Below are 14,134 nucleotides of genomic sequence, written 5' to 3'. Positions count from 1 at the left end.
AAGGATTTAAAAGAGAACCCAATATAAATAAAGTTGGGATGGGAAAAAAATACTTCTTAAATTTGATTATCATTTCAAAAATAGCCACTTGATAATCGGGTTTATATTTATACTCTTGTAAAACTCTAGCTATTTCCGCTAAGTAGGCTAAAATTCCGGTTACCGTGGGATAGAATTGTCTAGAAAAAGCAAGAGTTGCATTATAAAAATTTTCTAAGAGTTCAATACATTCTTTAACATCTTCCCAATGCCTATAAGTTAACCAATCCTCACTATCAATATTATATTTGTTGTGAACTTGTTGTATGGGAATCCTATACTCATATGCTTGTTGTAGCATAATGTAAGTGTAGTTCCACCTAGTCTCAATTTCTACTTGAATTTTCCTAGGTCTAAGGTTATTTTCCACACAAGCATTCTTAAAATCTCTAATTCTTCCCCTATTAGCATTACAAAAAAGAAACGCAACAGCATTTCTAACTTTTTGAACAGAATCATCAAAATGCATAAGACCATCTTTAACAATTAAATTTAAAATGTGACAACTACATCTTACATGAAAAATATTTCTTAGAGGAGGGTTTATTTCTCTTTTTAAAAGACCAATTGCCTTTGTATTATTAGAAGCATTATCTAAAGCAATACAAAGTGTTTTTCTATAAATGTTAAAAAATCTCATTATAGTAGACATTGAATCGGCTAAAAATTTTCCATCGTGACGACCTTTTCCTTCGTCGTATAAAAAAGCTATAATTCTTTTTTGCATAACCCAGTTGTCATCAACCCAATGACATGTAATAGCAAAGAAATCTAAATGGTTAATACTAAGACCCAAATCAGCGGTAAGACAAACATTACAATTTAAAGAATTAAATACATGACGCAAATAAAATCTATATTTTTTAAACAAATCTATAACATCGGCTCTACAAGTACTTCTAGGAATACCCTCAAATAACGGGTTATAACAACGTTGAATGTAAGTAACAAACCCTAAACCCGAGGGAAAGGAAAATGGTAAACAATCATAAGCTACCATTTTAGCTACTTCTACGCGTTCTTTTTTCTTGTCATACTTAAAATTTCTACCAGTTCGTGGGTCTATCGTCATTTGAATCCCCCCCACATTTGAACCCGTTTGCTCTCCCCAAACATCCATATGTTTGGTTCTCATATGAGCATTTAGTGTACCCGTTCCACCATCCTTACCAGTTCCTTGCTTAAAACTAAATACTTGTCCACATAGGGTACATGTAACTGATTGATTTTCCCTATCCTTAGTCATAAATTTCCAAACTTTAGCTGTTGGCCTACGAGTTCTAGGCGGTTTGTCTTGTGTATGTGATTGTGCAGGACCTGTATCTCCTATAGGATTTTCGGGGGGTTGTGTTTCATCATCATCATCATCATCTAAGTCTTCATTAAAAGTGTCGGTAAAATGTTGTTGCATTGCCTCATGACCTAAAAGTGGATTATTTCCACCAACATCAATACCTAAATTAGGTGTTTCTTCCACAAATGTTTCCTCATTAAGCGCACCCCTAACAGTACGACTACTACTACCGGCACCACGTCTTAATCTCTTTGACATTATTAAATAGAAATAATTTAAATCACAATAAAATAAATTACAACAAATTAAATTGCGTAAATTAAATTTCAAAAAATAAATTGCTAGAATTAAATTGCGTAAATTAAATTTCGAAAAATAAATTGCTAGAATTAAATTGCAAAAATTAAAGATAGAGTTGGAACGAAGGTACCAAATTGCCGGAATAATTTCCAACAAAGCGAAGGCGGCTAGAATTGCAAATCCACCAAAGCTACTTCGGATTGTTGCAAAATCACCAACTCCACCAACAATATTATAATTGCAAAATTAATAATTGAAAGTTCAAACTATAATAAGACTTTGTGGCTAATTATTGCAAAGTAACTATAATTGAGAGATTGAGATTTGAGAGAAAGATGAAGAAGAGTGAATTGAAATGAAAATGAAGAAGGGTTTATATAGGGGTGGGGGAGGGGTTAAAGTGTTAAAAAAAAAAATTTGGGGGCCAAAAATTAAGAAAATGACCGTTTGGCAACGGCCATTTTTGCAAATGGACCGTTGCCAACGGTCCATTACCGAGGCCCAAGTCCAACGGCTCTTTTCTTTTTTTTTTTTTTTTTTTAACCGGTTTAACCGGTTTAACCGGTCCGGTTCCGGTTAAACCGGTTTAACCGGTTCCGGTTAACAAAAATTTGGAACCGGACCGGTTAACTAATATCCGGTTAACCGGAACCGGTTAACCGGTTATACCGGTTCCGGTTCCGGTTCCGGTTTAACCGGTCCGGTTACCGGTTAAAACCGGTTACACGGAACCGGTTGACAGGCATGCTTACAACTAGGGACAGACTAATTGACATTACTATGGGTCATTAATAAATTGCATAAATGTCTTTTCGCTGTTTCAATTGCATATGTACCTTTTCCATTGCAGCATGGAGTCTTCCCATATTCCAATATTGAGTTTTTATAGTAGTAGTATAAGTCTAAGTTCCCCAAAACTTCCTCTAAACATAATATCCATTCTCCCCAGCTTTTGAATATATTTGTGACAATTAATGCACTTAATACTCCCTCCAGATCAAAAAAAGAGTCCACATAATCTTTTGCACACTCCTTACAAAATTATTCACTCCAAGAAAAATATATGTAAATTGACTAAACTACCCCTAATTAAATAGGCATTGAAATTTGATCACATAACACTTAATAGGGACAAATCTGGAAAGATAAGGTTAATTATTTGTTGATTTAATAAGTGAACACTTTTTTTGACCTAAAAAAAAAGGCTAAGTGGACACTTTTTTTTTTATCCGGAGGGAATACTAATTATATTGCAATGACTCACTATACGTTACTCATTTTATTGTATTACCTCATAAGTTACAAATTGTATTGCTTACTATAAATAATAGAGCATGTTTCTTCATTGCATGCTAAAGTCACGTTTCCTCTCCTCATTCCAAAATCTCTACATAAAAAGTTTTCTCTTCTTTTTTTGTCTGCCTTCTTCCCGTTACTGATATTTTTGTCATATAACGCTATTATCTTTAGTAGTCCTATCATTGACTCTTCTATAATTGATACTATGGTTCGCTTTTTCACGAATTAATTGATTTTGTTTTTGAAAATACAAAACTTATGCACTTTTTATGTGCACGAAAATCTTTGCACGTTGAGCAGGAGGGTAAATCACGAGACACTGAAAATTTGCAAAATGGAGATAAGAATCTCTCGAGGTAATTTTTTTTTACCGCACATTGTGGTAGAATTTCTTTTAAATTGTTATTGTGTTTGATTTCTTAAAATGACTCTAAGTTTCTGATAGGAGGCGGCAACATCACACGGAAAGGAAGGAATTAACTCCCGAAGAGCTCGAAAAGAAAAGAAAAAAAAAGATAAATGTATATGTTTTTTGGTAGTTTGATATATGTGTATATTGTTACAAGTACACATATTCTCTTTCTTTTATCTCTTTTAAAAAAGTGCTAAAAATGATGTTCATCTAAGTTATACATTTAATAGTAATTTTCATAGTTATCATTTAATAAATTATAGAAAATTTATCATAGGAATGTACATGAAGTTGTTAATCTATTTTATCTTTTATAAATTTAAATTTTCCAATGTTGTTTATCACCCTACGAAGCGCGGCCAACTTCACTAATTTAATAAGGAAGAAGAGGGAAAAAAACTAAAAGGAAGGAAAACTTCTACTTACCAATTCACTGTAATGGCGAGAACAAGAGCTTCTGCATACTACTTTTTTTTCCCTCCTCTTTCACCTATTGTTTGTATTGTATTGTTAAAACTAATTGTTGCTACTAGTTTTACTAAGGGCAATGCAAATTACCCTTCACTGGGGGTGGTCTTTAATTTTTAGCCCTCAAATTTGTGGTCTTTAACTTTTTCCCTTCAGGTAGAATTTTGTTGCAAATTCTGCCTTGCGATTTTTATTTTTTTTACAGAGTTGGAGTTCGAACCCACAACCTCGGGATATTAGGCGAAAGACAAAACTTAAAGACCATCAATTTGAAAGACAAAAATTAAAGACCACCTCAAATGAAGGACAATCCGCGCAAAAAAAAAGTTTTACTAACGAGAACAGCAGCCATGTTAACATTATGGGCTTGGCCCAACTTTGTCTTATTATAAGACCACTCACAATTACTTTCATCCTTTATTTTTTTCTATTTTGTTTTTCATATTACTACTTCAAACACTTTTAGTTATATATTTTTTTTATTGGCATAATTCCAAGAACTTCACTTAAATGTGTAGGTTCCTATCCTTCTCGAGCACCTTAATTATGTCATTAGATTCGTTATCACCAAAATAGTGGGACCTTACAGTCTTTCCCCCTTATGGGCACTAGTCCTCAAATAATGCATCCAAGTTATACATGATCTAAAAGAGGACCTTAGGCCTTGTGCCATATTCACTTTTTTTCTTAACACACCAAATTTGGCTAACTCCTAAAATTTTCAAAGCTATCCAAAAAAGTTCAACATGTCCAAACAACACCTCGTATCTCCAGCTACTCAACCCAACAATATATGACATCACGGTACACCAATGTGTTCATCAAAAGTCATTTCACCTCACAAAATATTATATAACTAAACATTCATATGTTTTAAAGCATAAATGAGTTAGGGACCTGAAATCTCAAACAAACATGGATATTTTGCTTTCATATTCTGTTCGGACTCCCATAGAGCTTCATCAGCTGAATGGTTGCTCCACCTTACCTTAATCGAAGCGATATCTTTGGTTAGAAGTCTACGAATCTGCCTGTCTAGTATAGCTACATGAACTTCCTCATAGGACAAAGTATGTTCAACCTCTATAACTTGCCTATTGAATACATGACTTGGGTCGGGAAAATATTATTTCAGCATAGATACGTGAAAAACTGGGGGTACCGATGATAACTCTGGGGGTAACGCTAATAGATACGCCACAATTCTGATCCTCTCTAGAATTGGATAAGGACCTATATACCTCGGCTAATCTTGCTTTTTCTGCCAAACCTCATGATACCTTTTATTGGAGACACTTTAAAAAAAAATACATATTCACTTTCTTTGAACTCAAGATCACGACGTCTTATATCTATGTAGGACATTTGACGGCTCTGCGCTGTTTTGAGGCGCTCCTGAATTAGTTTCACCTTATTCAAGGCATCTTGTACTATGGATGAACCGGTAATCTTTGTCTCAATCATTTCAAACCATCCTATAGGCGAACGACACTGTCTTGCGTATAAGGCCTCAAAGTGAGCCATTTGTATACTTTCCTGACAACTGTTATTGAAAGCAAATTCTATCAATGGCAAATGGTCATCCCAACTTCTCTTGAAATTGAGAACACATACTCTCAACATATCTTCCAAGGTTTGAATTGTCCGCTCAGCTTGCCCATCTGTTTGGGGGTGAAAGGTCGTGCTTAGATTAACCTTGGTACCAAAACCTTCCTAAAAACTCTTCCAGAACTAGGCAATGAACTGTGCACCCTATAAGAAATAATTGATATGGACGAACCATGCAACCTAACAATTTCCTTTATGTACAATGTTGCATACTGGGGAGCTATGCAGGTTGTCTTGACTAGTAAAAAGTGAGCTGACTTAGTGATTCGGTCTACTATGGCCCAAATTGAGTCATGTTTCTTAAAGGCCGATGATAAGTCAACCACGACATCCATATTTATTCGCTCCCACTTCCATTCTCGTATTTCAATCACTTGAGCTAAACCACCTGGTTTCTGTTGTTCAGCTTTCACTTGCTGACAATTTAGACACCAAGACACATAATATTCCATATCTCATTTCATATTGTTCACCAATAAATATCTTTCAAGTCATGGTATATTTTAGTAGAACTTGGATGTACTGAATATCTGGATATGTGAGATTCTTCCATAATTATCTCCTGAAGGCCATCTATGTCAGGCACACATAAGTGACCATCAAGTCTTATCACACCATTTTCAACTAGTGTGAAACTCTTGATCTTACCTTTGAGTATCCCTTCTTTTAGATTAAGCAGGCTTGCGTCATCAAGTTGTTTGGCCTTAACTTATTCTGCCAAAGTAGACTTGGAAACCATAGTTGCTATTAGCTTCCCATCATTCACTTCATCAAGACGAACCTTTTGGCTAGCTATTTGTTGGGCTTCGTTCACTATTCAATATTCAACCACAGATAACCTGGCCAAACTTCTCATAGACCTTCTACTCAGGGTATCCGTAACCACATTAGCTTTGCCCTGATGGTAGAGGATATTGCAGTCATAATCTTTAAGAAACTCTAGCCATCTTAGTTGTCCCAAGTTCAGCTTCTTTCGTTTGAATTTATATTGTAATCTCTTGTGATCCGTGTAAATATCGCAAGACACCCTTGTTATGTCCCGTGTTTTCGCATAATTGAAAAATCTTGAAAATAATTAAGACTTGTATGTTATAAGGAAATATTTTGATTTTAGTTAATATGCCTATGTTGGTTATGAAAGTAGTGGTGCGAAGACATCGGGGAAGGCCAAGGGCAAAATTGGAATTTTGGAAATTAGTTTCGGGAATTACAAAACGAGAATTTTAAGTCATTGGGCTCAAAAAATAAAAGGAGAATTTTGGCCCAAAATGAGAAGGGTGGCCGGCCAACATGGCCTTGGCCCAACCCCTCATTTTAATTATTTTCCCATGTGCCATAATTTATATAAGTGGTCTTTATCCCTTTGAAGCTTCAAGAAACATAAGAGGTGAAGGAATAAGACAAGAAGAGAAAAAGAGGAGTATATTCGGCCATGACCATGGCATTTTAGCCCTTTGAAATCTCCCTCCAAAAATTATTTTCTTGTGATTTTCCTACTAAATTGAAGTTCCTCTACAACAATGGTGCAATTGTTTGGGAAGAAAGAGTGCTTGTTTCTTCAATATGACAACTTGTTTAAGTGAAGAAGTTGAAGAGAAAAGGTAAGAATTCATTCCATATTATTATGTTATGAAGGTTTGTTTGTGTTGTAGTGTATGGAAATGAGTAGAATTCATGAAAATATGGAAGTTTGCAAAGTGGGTGTGCATATGTATGTGTGGCCGTGTGTGTGTAGTAATGTATAGGTGTGATGAGTTGAATTGTATGTTGCCTTCTAGTTGTATGTAGGATGGAATGTATATTGGAAATGAAAGTTGAATGAATTTGATGGAAGATGGAAAAATTGAATGTTGGCCGTGTGGTATTTGAAGTTGGAATGAGAATGAATTAATTTGGTTTAACATGTTAGTTGTGTTATTGTGATGCTTGCAATGTAAATGAAGATGAAATGATATAAGTTTGCATTGAAATGGAATGTAGAAGTTTATGTCGTTTAGGTATGATCTTATGACATTATGAAAATGAAGTTGTTAGGGTGCAAATTAGGATGATCATTGATGAACATGGAAGATGAAATCATGTTATGAATATGTATGCCAAAGGTTAGAAGTTTTGAATGTATTATGACTTTGGTGGGAAGTTGTATACTTTGTATATCGTATGAATATTTTGTAGAAATGTTATGAAATGCTATCGAATTATATTGTCATAGTCTTAATTAGTAATGAATGTGAGGATGTTGATATTGATTTGAAAATATGAAGTTGGAATGAAGGTTGTGACATTATGTCGGGAAGAAGGTTAGTTGTGCCATATTGTGTGTTTTGTAGCTATGGTTATTGTTGTTAGTGTTGTTGCTGGGTTGTTGTGAATATTTTGGCCGAGTTGAATTCTCGGGGGTGTTATATGTATAGGGGAAGTGCTGCCGAAATTTCGGTAGACAAATGCATAGTTAAATGAATTCTTGGAGTCTCGAAATTCTTAATTGGTAACTTTGACCATTTGCAGATTCTGAGCGAAACGGGATTTGAGTTTTGACGAACGTAAGACGCACGAAAGGTATGTAAGGCTACCCCATTCCTTCTTTTGGCATGTCCTAGGTATACTAGGTCGATATCGGAGCCCTGGGGGCAATTCTGTTCTTGGAAATCCGAATTAGAAATTGGGTACTATTCATCCAATTCAATTGAAGCATAAAACTCTCATTTGTGTTAAAAAGTGATCTAATGCCCGAAATTTTTGTAAATGTATTCGAATCGCTTCGGAACCTTCATGTATGATTCCATAGACCCCAAATGTCCGTGATTCATGTCCGCCACCTCGACTTGACCCGAGGTGGGCCCGCTAACCCCGAGACTCTTCTGTTTGTTCTATTAGTCTCATTTTTGTATAATGTCGGCAAAGGACTTTTGTTTATGAATTTGGCTATCGTAAAATAATGTTTGGATCGCCACGATATCCTAAACTATATTTTGAACCATAATTACCATTTTGGAAATATTTTTGTGAAATGAACCCCGCTTTGATTAATTGTTCGAACTATTTTGACTAATGAGTCAACATATGATTTTATCAAGTTTGCAAAAGTATTTTGATATATAAATTGCATTGTCTGCTCACGACTCCGCTCGTGCCCTTATTATGACTTCGTTCACCGGTTCCCGGGCCGGTTATGATTCGTGCGCCCTATGATTAATTCGGCCGTATGCTGTGTTACGGTTCCCGAGACCTCGCCATAGGGCCGGGTTCCGTTTGGAGTTATGCTGTGATATGGCTGGCGATATGCTATGATGATATGTGTGTTTGGGGATGTACGGAGATTTGAACCTTCTGGTGTTATGCTGTGTGTGGCACCTGCGTCGGAGTGGTGACCACGTTCCTGAGCTTTGCATGATTTTATCTGCATTATGTATATATATGTTTTGGTACAGATTTTGATATACTGGTCAGTATTCCCCTTTTGTATCCGGTTTGTTTTTCAGTTGTGATTTACATTTCTGTACTCTATGCTTTACATACTTAGTACATCTTTCGTACTGACCCCCTTTCTTCGGGGGCTGCGTTTCATGCCCGCAGGTACAGGGATCAGTGATCTGCCAGTGTAGGCCACACGTTCTGCTACTACAGAGTGCTCCTTTGATCCGGAGCCCATATGTCGGTACATATCCCTTGTGATGTATATGCATATGTATATTTGACTATTTTGGGGTACGGCGGGGCCCTGTCCCGTCATACATATGTTTTCGTTCTGCATTTGTAGAGGCCTGTAGTCATATATGTGGGTCGAGGGTCCTATGTGTGTCTGCTTTAGTCACGATTTGTGTCTTAGTGCGGTCCGTCAGTTATGGTGGCCAAAATGGCCCTTATGTTGTATCTGTACATACGATTGGCGACGTATATTCCGCCAACCTATCAGATTTGGATACGGCCAAACGGCCTGTATATTTGTATATGTGCATTTGTACGGCGATGTGTATTCCGCCGCTCCTTCCTGTTCTGATATGATATTTTGATACGTGTGACCGCTTAAGACAAGTTTTGATTTGAGTTATGTTTAAATGGCTAATATGAAATTTGAGTTAAGTTTGGATTTGATAATTGGATATGTAAGTCTGTTTGGGTGCCCAAGTAGGGTGCCAGTCGTGGCCCACGGGGTTGGGTCGTGACAACCCTGTAGAGGTAGTGACGCCATATCTTCAGTGCAAAATAATTACTGCTAGCTCAAGATCGTGGGTAGGGTGATTTTTCTCATGAATTTTTATATGTATGGAAACATATGCAATTACCATTCCATCTTGCATGAGGATGCACCCTAACCCAACTCTAGAGGCATCACAATAGATAACAAATCTACCCATAAAGGTAGGTAAAGTTATGACTGGAACTGTAGTAAACCTATTCTTGATTTCTTGATAACTTTTCTCACAAGCTTCAGACCATTGGAACTTTATCTTTTTCTGAGTAAACTTTGTCAATGGGGCAGCTAGCGAGGAGAACCTTTCTACAAAATGATGGTAATAACCTGCCAAGCCCAGAAACTACGAATCGCTGTAGGGACCGTCAGCCTTAGCTAACTCTTAACAACTTTAATTTTTTGCGGGTCCACTTCAATGACCTCACTCGAGATCACGTGTCCCAAGAATGTGACTGATTCAAGCCAGAATTTGTACTTTGAAAATTTGGCATATAACTTGCGGTCCTGAAGAATTTGCAACATTATTCTCAGATGTTCTTCGTTCTCTACTGTTATACCTCGAAAAATTTCATGTCGTTGTATGGTAAATAGACTAACGCGGGGTAAGATGTGTATGATGTCCCTACAAGTAAGAAGGGATACTTAACGATTATAATTAAGATTCCAAAGACATTCGAGGCAAGAGAAGAAAGTTCGATGAAGAATGTCAAGTATAAGTCGTGTTTTAAAAAGGGTTTGCAAAGTACCGAGCTAATGTTGGTTTAATAATGTCTTGAGGAAAAGTTATAATGCTCCTTAGATTGTTAATGAAGTGTTAAACAAGTGCTAAGAAGGTTCCATAAGGATTGGAGATCAAACGAAACGACGAGATTAACTTTAGAAAAATGGAGTTATACAACCACTTATACGGTCCGTATAACTTTATATGGTCCGTATAACCTTACAGAAAATGGGATTTCCTTGATGGTGAAATACGGTCACTTGTACGGACCGTATAAGGGTCCGTATAACTCCCGTCGGGCTGAGTATTTTCCAAGTATAAATACATGTTCCCACTTCTAATTTCTCATTTTTCCAACTTCTCCACTTCTTTCAAGACCTCTAGAAGGTTCCACACATTTCACTAACATAAATTCAAGGGAAATCAAAGATCAAATACCAAAACTAGTAGAATCAAGTGCAAAAATGCTAATGAGGGTTGATGGAAGCTAGAAATTTCTTTGGAAGTGGAGCTAGGGTTTTCTCCAAGTGAAGTATTTCCATCCAAAACCCATTCCTTCAAAATCAAAGGTGAGTTTTATGTTCATTTCATGCTATTAAGAGTATTGAGTGGTTGAAAGACTTGGATTATGGAAGAAGGTAGAAAATGGGTTACAAAAATGAGAATAGTGGTATTCTTGAATAGTAGTTTGACATGAATCATGATTCTTGACATGTTATGAGTATAATCTTGTTATAAATGGTATTAAGAATATTGGAGAAGCATATTATGAGGATGAATGTGGTGTTATATTATGGCTATGGTTATGAATGACTTTGAGAGGGAATTTTGAGAATCGGATAATGTTGAACTTGTTGAAGTTATTGATTATGATATTATGAATGTTGTTATTGATATTTGGGAGTTGTTATATAATATGGAGGAATCTATAGAAATAAAGGAAGTTCTGCCCAATTTTCGTTAGCTTTAGTTTAAGCTTAAGTATGTTTCCGATTATCTAATCTTAGTACGAATTCTCTTGAATGTAGAATCGTGAACATTGGAGGAAAGCGTTTAATTGATAAAGTTGGAGAGATGTAAAGGTATGTGAGGCTAGTCCCTTATTCTTCTAAGGCATGATTCCTATGATATGACTTCCTTTAACCTTCCATGATTTTCTCATATTCCAGAAACTATGAGTCTACAATTATTAAGAGCTTCTCATGAAATAAAGATAAAAGATGCGTCGTGAATATGCCAATGATGATGATGAGTCTACGTCTAGAGATTCCATAGCTTATGATATGATATTCTTATGAAGCTAATGATCCTCATATGATTCCTTGATATTATTCATTGTTGCTAGACTCACCTTATAATGCTAGTTCCTTCAAGGTGAGACATGATGATCATGACTACTCCATAATGGAATCAGGGGTTCTCAACCTTACGTCACTCTGATAAAGTTGTAGTATGTAATTTACTCCTGATGCATGCTTTATGATAAGTATATAATGATGAGATTACACCGTGCCTAGATGGCCGGACATGACACTGCTAAGGCGGGCGGCTTATGATTACACCGTGCTTAGATGGCCAGACATGACACCACTAAGGCGGGCGGCTTATGATTACACCGTGCCTAGATGGCCAGACATGACACCACTAAGGCAGGCGGCTTATGATAACACCGTGCCTATGGGGCCCGACATGACACCACTAGTGGGTGGCGTGCGACAGTTACCCAGACGCGGGTTAACGATGATGGTATATTTGATATGCATAACATGTGTTTTCCTTTAAAGGTTAAGCAGGCATAGTATTCGCCCTAAGAGGCAATTGACGTACAGGTTATATCTTCGCCTCATATTTCATTATTTCTTCATTATGCTAGTATTATTCATGCCTTACATACTTAGTACATTTTTCGTACTGACGTCCTTTCTTTTTTGGACGCTGTGTTCATGCCCACAGGTAGACAGAGAGACAGTGCAAACTCGTAGGAGCTTATCAGCAGATTCACAGGAGCACTCCACTACTCCGGGGGTGCTACTTATGATCATATTCTTTTGTGTATATATTTTGGGTATGACGGGGTCCTTGCCCATCCTTATGTCTCAGTACTTTAGTAGAGGCTCGTAGATGCGGATGCGTGGGTACTTGTTGTCTTATGGATACATCACTGTATATCCTTTTTGCAGCTGTGGGGGCTTATGTATATTTATGTATTTCCATGGAGATTATATATGTTCAGGTTGGGTATGATGATTCGCATAATGAGTGGCGCTCGGTAGTCAGCTCCGGGTACCCGTCATGGCCCCCTAGTCAGGTCGTAACATCTACCTGGCTACGAGAATATACCAAAATATCATCGATAAAGAAAATGACAAAAGTATCCAGAAACGGCTTGATACTCTATTCATTAAGTCCATGAAAGATGTCGGTGCATTAGTCATCCCGAAGGACATCACCAAAAATTTATAGTGCCCATAGCGAGTCTTGAAGGCTGTCTTTAGAATATTTGTTTCTCTGACCTTCAGCTGATGATATCCAGCTCTTACATCTATCTTGGAAACATATTTATCACCCTGTAACTGGTCGAATAGGTCATCTATCCTTGGTAGTGGCTATTTATTCTTGATAATGACCTGATTCAGATAGAGATAGTCTATACACATTCACAATGATCCATCCTTCTTCTTAACAAACAACGCTGGAGCTTCCCATGGTGACACACTTGACCATATAAAGCCCATATCTAAAAGGTCTTGTAACTGCTTCTTGAGTTCACTTAACTCCGCTGGAGTCATTCTGTAAGGAGGGATCAAGATTTGCTGAGTCCCTTGCAATGTGTCTATGCCAAACTCAATCTCCTTGTCTAGTGGTATGTCACGACCCAACTCATGGGTCGATCGGGTACCCACACTAACCCTCATGGTGGGCAAACCCTTCCCTTTACTTAATCGTTTTTAGTTATTACATGTGGAAATTAAGTAATAAAAGCAGTCTCAATATCATAGATAAATACTAACGACACCACAAAGATCTGGTCAAGACATAGTACAAGAGCCACTAACAAAACTACATAAGTCTGAAATGATAAAATACGTAAGTGTCTGAAATACTGCCTCGAAATAGAAAGATAGATATCATAAGAGAAGAGTTTTCCGGGCCGCGGATCTGGAATATGGCTCATCCTGGAAACTAAATAAGAAGCCTCGGGAATCACCCACGAGGTGATGATGTGGATCCTGTGACGAACTTTGCAGTTAAAAAGGAGTACAACAAGGTAGTATCAGTACAAACACTATGTACTGGTAGGTTTCATAGGCCGACAACAATTAGTTCACATATATAAAGAAAGAAATCAACAAGTAGACATATAAGCAGTCAAGTACAATAACTAAGCATATTTACGCAAAACTCATAGTATTAGGAACCACAATAGATCTCTGTAATCTCAAGTCATAGACTAGGTAGAAGTCTCCAATCCTCGAGTCCATCAAGTTTTAAGTAAACACTTAGCAAGCACACAACAACTCAAATGAATCATCACCCAGGAAATCAATGCAAAAATGTACCATGCAATGATATGAATGCAATAAACAAAATCAATGATATGAGTGCATGTGCGATGCAATGCAATACACTGGCCAACTGTCTCATACCGTACACATATGGTACGATGGAAATCCTCTACGTCTCGATAGTTATGACCCATGGGGAACCCGCAAAGTTCATGTACCAGTCACTCCGCACACAATCCAGAGATGACTTTCATATTAAACCCATGCACAATCTTCCGCTCGTGTAACAACC

This window comes from Lycium barbarum, chromosome 6, assembly GCF_019175385.1.
Source record: "Lycium barbarum isolate Lr01 chromosome 6, ASM1917538v2, whole genome shotgun sequence".
Classification (NCBI taxonomy): Eukaryota; Viridiplantae; Streptophyta; class Magnoliopsida; order Solanales; family Solanaceae; genus Lycium; species Lycium barbarum.
Note: the sequence above shows the minus strand (reverse complement) of the source record.